The sequence below is a fragment of the Oryctolagus cuniculus genome, chromosome 14 (genome assembly GCF_964237555.1).
Source record: "Oryctolagus cuniculus chromosome 14, mOryCun1.1, whole genome shotgun sequence".
Lineage (NCBI taxonomy): Eukaryota > Metazoa > Chordata > Mammalia > Lagomorpha > Leporidae > Oryctolagus > Oryctolagus cuniculus.
The window spans coordinates 40,155,987-40,163,301 of NC_091445.1; the positions used below are offsets into that span (position 1 = coordinate 40,155,987).

The following is a 7,315-nucleotide window of genomic DNA, read 5'->3' on the forward strand; positions in this document are numbered from 1 at the left end:
CAATGGTTGTACTATAGTATAAGCAGATTCTGGGCATTCTACCAGCAATGGTGGGAATGGTGCAAAGAGTTGCAAGCAAAGGCACTCAGTGAGCTCCTTGGGGGTTTAGATGAGTACTTCTTAACTGACAAATTGAAATTGTATGTATTTATGGTATATAACATGTTTTGATATATGCATACCTTATGCAGTGGTTGAATTGAGTTCTTCAGCAAATGCATATCTCATAAATATATCTTCTTCTGTGGTGAGAGCTTTTGTTTTTTAAGATTATTTATTTGGAAGTCAGAGAATTAGAGAGAGAGAGAGAGGTTCTCCATCTGCTGCTTCACTCCCCACCAGGTGTCCACAATGGCCAGGGATGGGCCAGGCCAAAGCCAGGAGCCAGGAGCTTCATCCTGGTCTTTCATGTATTTGGCAGGAGCCTAAACACTTGGGCCATTTTCTGCTGCTTTTCCCAGACCATTAGCAGGGAGCTGGATCAGAAGTGGAGCAGCTGAGACAAGTCCTGGGGCTCCTGCCAACCGTGTGGGAGACCTGGAGGGAGCTCTTGGCTCCTGGCTTTGGCCTGGGCCTGCCTCAGCCATTGCAGCCATTTGGGGAGTGAAGTAACGGATGGAAGATCTTTCTCCTTCCTCTCTGCAACTCTACCTTTCAAATAAATAAGTAAATATTTTATTTAAAAAAAGAGAAGAGTTTGATTTTAAGTGACAATGACTTTTTGAGAAGATGTTGACCTAACCCCAATGCAATGTGTGATTTCAAAAATGGCTGCCTCCAGTTGTGTTTGTGTTGTTTTTTTCAAAGATTCTTTTATTTATTTTCATCTACTTGAAAGGCAGAATGCATGCACTCATGTGCAAGAGAGAGGGAGAGAGAGATAAACACACACAAAAACACACACTGGGATATATCTTTCATCTGCTGGTTCTCTCCCCAAATGCCTGCAAGAGCCTAGAGTGGACTAGGCTGGAGCTCCAATCGTGCCTCCCATATGGTGGCAGGGCCAAGTTCATGAGCCACCACCTGCCCCAGCAGGTGCATTAGCAGAAACCTGGGTCAGAAGCCAAGGAGGGACTCAATCCTGGGCATTCTGATACAGGACACGTGTGCCTCAAGTGGCAGTGTAACCACCTGTGCTACAATGCACGCCCTGTCTGTGTTGTTTTAGTTCAGTACAAGTTTCAATTAATGTTTTATCTGAGCAGATTCTTAACCATTACTAAAAAGAGAAACTTTCTTAGATTCCAGGAAAGCAAAATAAAGACCTTGGTCCCGTAATTCACAGATCCTCTCTGTCTCTGCTCCTGGGCTTTCGGGAAGGTATTAATAATCGGGCAGCAACAGCCTGTCAGACCACTGTGCCTTATTGTGCCAGGGCCTGGCAGAGCAGAAGGGGCACCCAGCAAAGGTAAATCAGGTGGTGACATGAGCCCGGGCAGACACAGCTGGGGCTCAGTTTCCCCGGTGGCTTCTTTGTCCACAGTGTTGTGAGAATCAAATGGCATAGACAGCAACCTGCTGTTCAGAAGTCCAGGATTATTATTTAGAGAAAGCAGAGTCACCTCACTTAGTCTGCTCCCTCATATATGGTTAACACCTTCGTTCACAAGAGACTGGCAACTGGCAAGGCAAAATTGTAGTGTTTGAACACAGGAAGAAGCGCCCAGACGAATATATTTGCGTTGTCAGAATCTGAATGTTGGCAGGTAGCCTCGGTGGGATTTCACCCAGACAGGGAGAAAGAACCCTGGAGCCAGGACAACGCGAGCCTTGCAGTGTCCCTTCCTCCTGCCCAAACCGACTCCTCTGCGTCCCCTTCCCTTTGAACTTCGTCACTGCTACTCCCTGAAACGCCTACGCAAACCTTCACCAACCCAGAGGGCTCCAGAGAGGAGGGGCACGTTGAAAGGGGCCAAGGCAGGGGTCAATGAGCGCAGAGACGTGGGAGCTGCAGCCAAGGCTGGGAAAATGATTGGAGTGGTATGAGAGGCTCATCCTGAGGCCGCTGGCGTCCTTGTTTCTATTCAATCTCTGTTTCCTCATACGGCATGAACTGATTGTCTGTCCTCATATCTCATTCTCTTCAACTGGATAGAGCCCGGGAGTCCAGGAGGAAAGCATATATCCAATTTAAACTGTGAAAGGTATAATTTAAGTGTGTTTCTCCTCCTTTCTCTAACTTCAGGGCAGCTGGAAGAAAAGTGGGACAGATTCAACAATAAATATACTCACAAAGTAAATGCCTTCATCACAACACATATCATATTTTGACAAGTTTTGTAGGCCTCAGGCGGCCAGATAGTGTAAGGGTCTCGTTTGTCATTCTATTGGCTTTAATTAGGCCCACAAGTTGACAATTTATTGCTATTATCAGTGTTATTTTTTTTTAAAGTCAATATGCTTAACAGTTAAATTTGTCCAAACTCACCCAGCTCAACTTCACAAATTTTAAGGGAAGATACAGGCATATATTTTTGTGACAGTTCCTAGTACCAAGTCAACAGTGAGGGCATAATAAGATATAGTAGAGCAATAACATTTAAAATGTTCTTTATGGAGTGACACTTTTCAGAAATTCATGAAACATTTGGAAATGAACCAAAAATGTTCAGACTGTGGACAACTGAACTCTTTCTCAGAATGAGGCATTTCAGCATAAATAGGTGGGTGTGAATGAGCGTACCACAAAATCTCTGTCATTTGTCCTGTTTATAAAGGGGCTAGGCATTGTCTGCTAGTTATTTCAATGAATATCCTTGACATTTGCTTGCATTGCTGATTTCGTCCCCAGTCTGTGTGGCAGAGATGGTACCTTAATCTCACCAACAGAAGAGGCAGAGATCAAACAGGGGAAAACCATGCCAGTCTTCAGACCCTTTCTGTTTACCCAGAACTCTTAATTTTATACTTGGAGAGGTCTATAGGAGCGATCTAGAACCTGCAGACATTGTTGATACATTTAATGGGGCTCTTTTTGGCCAGGGACATACCTGGCCTTCTGCACAACTCTGGGTTCCCAAAGACAACTCATGCAGAATAGGCATGGAAGGACGTGAGTGAGTCTTTGAAGACATCATAATGATGTGTGCAGTACCCCTGCCACGCTGTGCCACCCATCAGAGTTGGCCTATGGACTTACAGTCATTACATTTTCATTTGGTCCCAGTGATGTAGCTGGCTGGACTCCTTGCTTGGGGAAGATGTTAGAAAAGACAATCAGTCAGCAGCTGTTTCTGCTGCCCTCACCTCTTGAAACTCTGTTTTGTTCTTCCTTTGAGTTCTCCTTCTTTGTGTGTTTTCTGGGGGACTCCTTTCATTCTTATTCCTTATGCATGGAGGCTCTTTGGGTGCATGGACTTGGCATGTGACCCCTTAACATCGGTAGTGTGTTCCCAGCTGGGGCTGTCAAGCATACTAACCTGAAAACAAGTATTCCAAGGCTATCTGCAGTAAGCAATGTCCCCAACAATGATGGCTCATGCTGAGCCAGCACAGTGCATAATCCCTATTTTTTTTTAAGATTTATTTATTTATTTGAAAGGCAGAGTTACAGAGAAAGAGAGGGAGAGACAGAAATCTTCCATCTGCTGGTTCACTCCCCAAATGCTGCAACAGATAGGGCTGGGCCTGAATGAAGCTAGGAACCAGGAGCTTCGCCTGGATCTCCCACATGGGTTCAAGAGCCCAAGGACTTGGGCCATCTTCTGCTGCATTCCCAGGCACAGTAGCAGGGAGCTGTATCAGAACTAGCATAAATGGGAATTGAACCGGCACCCATATGGGATGCTTGCATCACAGACAATGACTTAACCCACTGTGTTACAATGCCAGGCCCTATAATTGCAATTTTAAAAGGGCATCATGGTGAGCCATGAATTATATGATTAGGAGATAATCTGGAACATAAAATATCCTCAGATACTTTGAAGAATAATTCAAGGCCGGCGCTGCGGCTCAGTAGGCTAATCCTCCGCCCTGCGGCGCTGGCACACCGGGTTCTAGTCCTGGTCGGGGCGCCGGATTCTGTCCTGGTTGCCCCTCTTCCAGGCCAGCTCTCTGCTGTGGCCAGGGAGTGCAGTGGAGGATGGCCCAAGTGCTTGGGCCCTGCACCCCATGGGAGACCAGGAGAAGCACCTGGCTCCTGCCTTCGGATAGGCGTGGTGTGCCGGTCGCAGCCCGCTGGCCGCAGTGGCCATTGGAGAGTGAACCAACGGCAAAGGAAGACCTTTCTCTCTGTCTCTCTCTCTCTCTCACTGTCCACTCTGCCCGTCAAAAAAAAAAAAAAAAAGAATTCAACTTACTGTTTTACGTTCACATTTTCATATTAGCATAGCCAACACAGAGAGCAAGAAAGACATCTGTTAGGCATCTCCTGTATAAGGGATCATCTGATTATTAACAAAGATGACAGGTGACTATGCAGAGAGTGACTCTCTGTGTGAATGTTTGGAGATGTTTGCTTGCTTTCCAGAGGGGCCAAATAAGAGCTACCAGTCTCTTGTCCTGAGCAGGTGTCTATATTTATGTCCTTTTCTGTAATAGAGAGAATAAGCAACAAAAATATTTACCATCTGCTCCTTTTGGAACTCCAGAGCCTGGATGGGTCTATGCTCCTCTGATTCAAGAGAAACCCTGGCCAGAGTCCTTCTCAGCAGCTGCCACGCGTGGGACCAGCCACGTGTCTGTCAGCTCCGAAGTCTGGTTGGGACAGCAGGCCAGAGAAAGAGGATTTCTTCACAGCTGCTTGATTTTTCATCCATAGATAAGACCTGCAGGAAATTAGTTCTATCAGTGACCAAGGAAGATGTGCACAGCTCACTGTTCAGCTGACGTCACCAGTCGCATCATGGGGAGATGTCAAGTCTCCTGTGTGGCTCAGCATGGCCAGCAGTGGCCCTAGTTCCTCCTCCCTGGGTTAAGAGAAGCAGTGATTTTCCCACCAGTGTCTTGACACTGGAGAAGATTTAAAACAAATCCCGACATTTGATTCCCATGTAGATCCATTAAAATCAGATATGCCTGGGTGGGGCATGGGTGTTTGATAATTTTAGCAAGTGCTCTAGATGATTCTAACGTGCAGGCCTGAGAGCTACAGCACTGCTCCATTGGTATCTTCTGAGAAGCAGAAATGTGTTTTGGCTGGGGGAACGTATGCCATCATGGTAACTCATCAGAAGCATGCACACCTTTGCTGGGCGCACCCCACAGGCAATGAGCATGAGGCGTGTCAGAGAGCCTGGAACACCAAAGTGGAAGTGGGGGGTAAGGACCAGGAAGATCGGGAAACAGAGGAAGAAAGGCACACGGAGGCAAAATTCACTTATTTCACCAGGCTCACTCAATTACCAGAACAGGAGGTGGAGGGCGCAGCAGGCAGAAAGGGGAACCAACTTGGGGTGTCCTGCTGTGGAAGTGAGATGATCTGATTCACTGCGGGAGTGGAAAGGACTCCAGCAAATGGTTGCCCTCCGGGTGTATTTGGCGGTGGGTGTACCATTCAGGAAGACCACCCAGGATGGTTTTGGTTTTCAAGGAGATCAGCAGTAAATAATTACTCTACTGCGGTTCAGTAGCAAGAAAAATATATATTTTTTCCTTACCTGAAAGGAAGGCTTGATAAAATTCCCTTTTGGCATCTGGTCCATTTTGCAGTTCTGTGTGGTTAATGAGTACTATGAGGTACTCTATGAGTACTTCGATGCAGGCTGGCGATTTGTTTCACAAAATACAGGAGTGCGCCACGGTCACGGGCGAGATGAGGTCTCTGCAGAAGCTGCCGTTGGCTGGAAAATCACACAGCAATCAATAATCACACAGCTGCAGCACGGAGCAGAAAGTGAAAGTGAACGGAACTTCCGTTCTCCAAGAAGAGCTTCCGGAAATCAGGACTGTGCACTTCAGCAGCATGGTTGTTGGTAGACAGATTTTCTTTCCTCTGATATTAACAAACGTAGCTGTTTGTTTCAACTTAGTTTTATCTATTTATCTTGCTGAAAATAATGGCTAGGCCAATGAAAAGAGTGATTTAAATGTGTATTGTTTAAAGAATTTCTGTCTCTGAAATTGAGTTCATAAAACAGACTTTTATTTATTATTTATTACTTATTTATTATTTTTTAAAGATTTATTTATTTGAGAGGCAGAGGCAGAGAGAGAGAGAGAGAGAGAGAGAGAGAGAGAGGGAGAGAGGTCTTCCATCCACTGGCTCACTCCCCAAATGGCCACAATGGCCAGAGCTGTGCTGATCTGAAGCCAGGAGCCAGGAGCATCTTCTGGTCCTCACACGTGGGTGCAGGGTCCCAAGGATTTGAGCCATCTTCCACTGCTTTCCCAGGCCATAGCAGAGAGCTGGATCAGAAGTGAAGCAGCCAGGACTCGAACCTTTACCCATATGGGATGCCGAAACTGCAGGCGGTGACTTTACCTGCTACACCACAGGGCTGACCCCCGGGTCTTTTATTAAAGGAAGTAAGGCTGCTCTCCTGGGCCATACCAAGACCCTCATCCCTCCATGTTGGGGAACCATCATTTCCCAAAGCTGGGCCATCTCTGTTTTATTGGCTTTGCCCAGTGGTAGCATTTCTTGGATCCCTGAATGCTTGACCTGACCCACAGAAAATGGCAGGTGTCATGGAGTTCCGTGCTCTGGCCTTTGACTGGATACATCCCTATCACTCAGCCTTTATAGCAAGTGCCTCTGAGGAACAACCCTGGGCTGACGATGTCCCTGGGTCACAGCAGGGAGAGAGCTGGGTAACTATCTCACAGAAGTTCTCCTCAAAGCTTGCCTTGACCTACTTTGTCTATTTCAAAAACATGTTTCCTCACTTCCATTTAAAAGCTCAGAATCCCAGCAATGTTGAGCGGGTGGGAATAACAGGCTTGCCTGGGCCTGTTAGATCAACTTCTGCTTGGCTCCCAGGAGGGGACCGTTTCTCTTGCTGGGGTGCTCTGCCCAGTGTTGGGGAGTTGGGAAGCCCTCTCCAGGAAAACACGCATGATACTCAGTCTAAGAGGAGCCCACGCACTCCCAAAGTCCTCCGTGCTCCAGGGATCTCTTGACCCGGATTCACAAAATACCCGGCACCCAGAACTCCCTGTGGCATGCCTGCAGGTCGAGTCCTTGGCTGAGACACCCCAGGGTGTGCCCATTTGTTTGGTTTCACTTCTCCCTTCTTGCCCCACACGCCTGCTCCGTTTTCCATGCACCCGTGGAGGTGCAGCCCTCTTGGGCTAATGTTCGAAGCCTGAGTTGTTCTTCCTTTAATCTCCAAAGCATAACACTACCAGGGCAGTGGTGTTTAAAATACCT

General features: G+C 47.0%; 1 long non-coding RNA gene across 1 annotated transcript; it reads right to left on the bottom strand.

The window, feature by feature from the left end:
• Positions 1-255: 255 nt before the first annotated feature.
• On the bottom strand, positions 256-5,816 carry LOC108177256 (uncharacterized). The gene is made up of 3 exons (XR_001794063.3): positions 5,604-5,816; positions 4,572-4,772; positions 256-2,193 (listed from the first exon to the last, which is right to left on the bottom strand). It is a non-coding gene; the product is annotated as an uncharacterized lncRNA (long non-coding RNA).
• Positions 5,817-7,315: the final 1,499 nt, after the last annotated feature.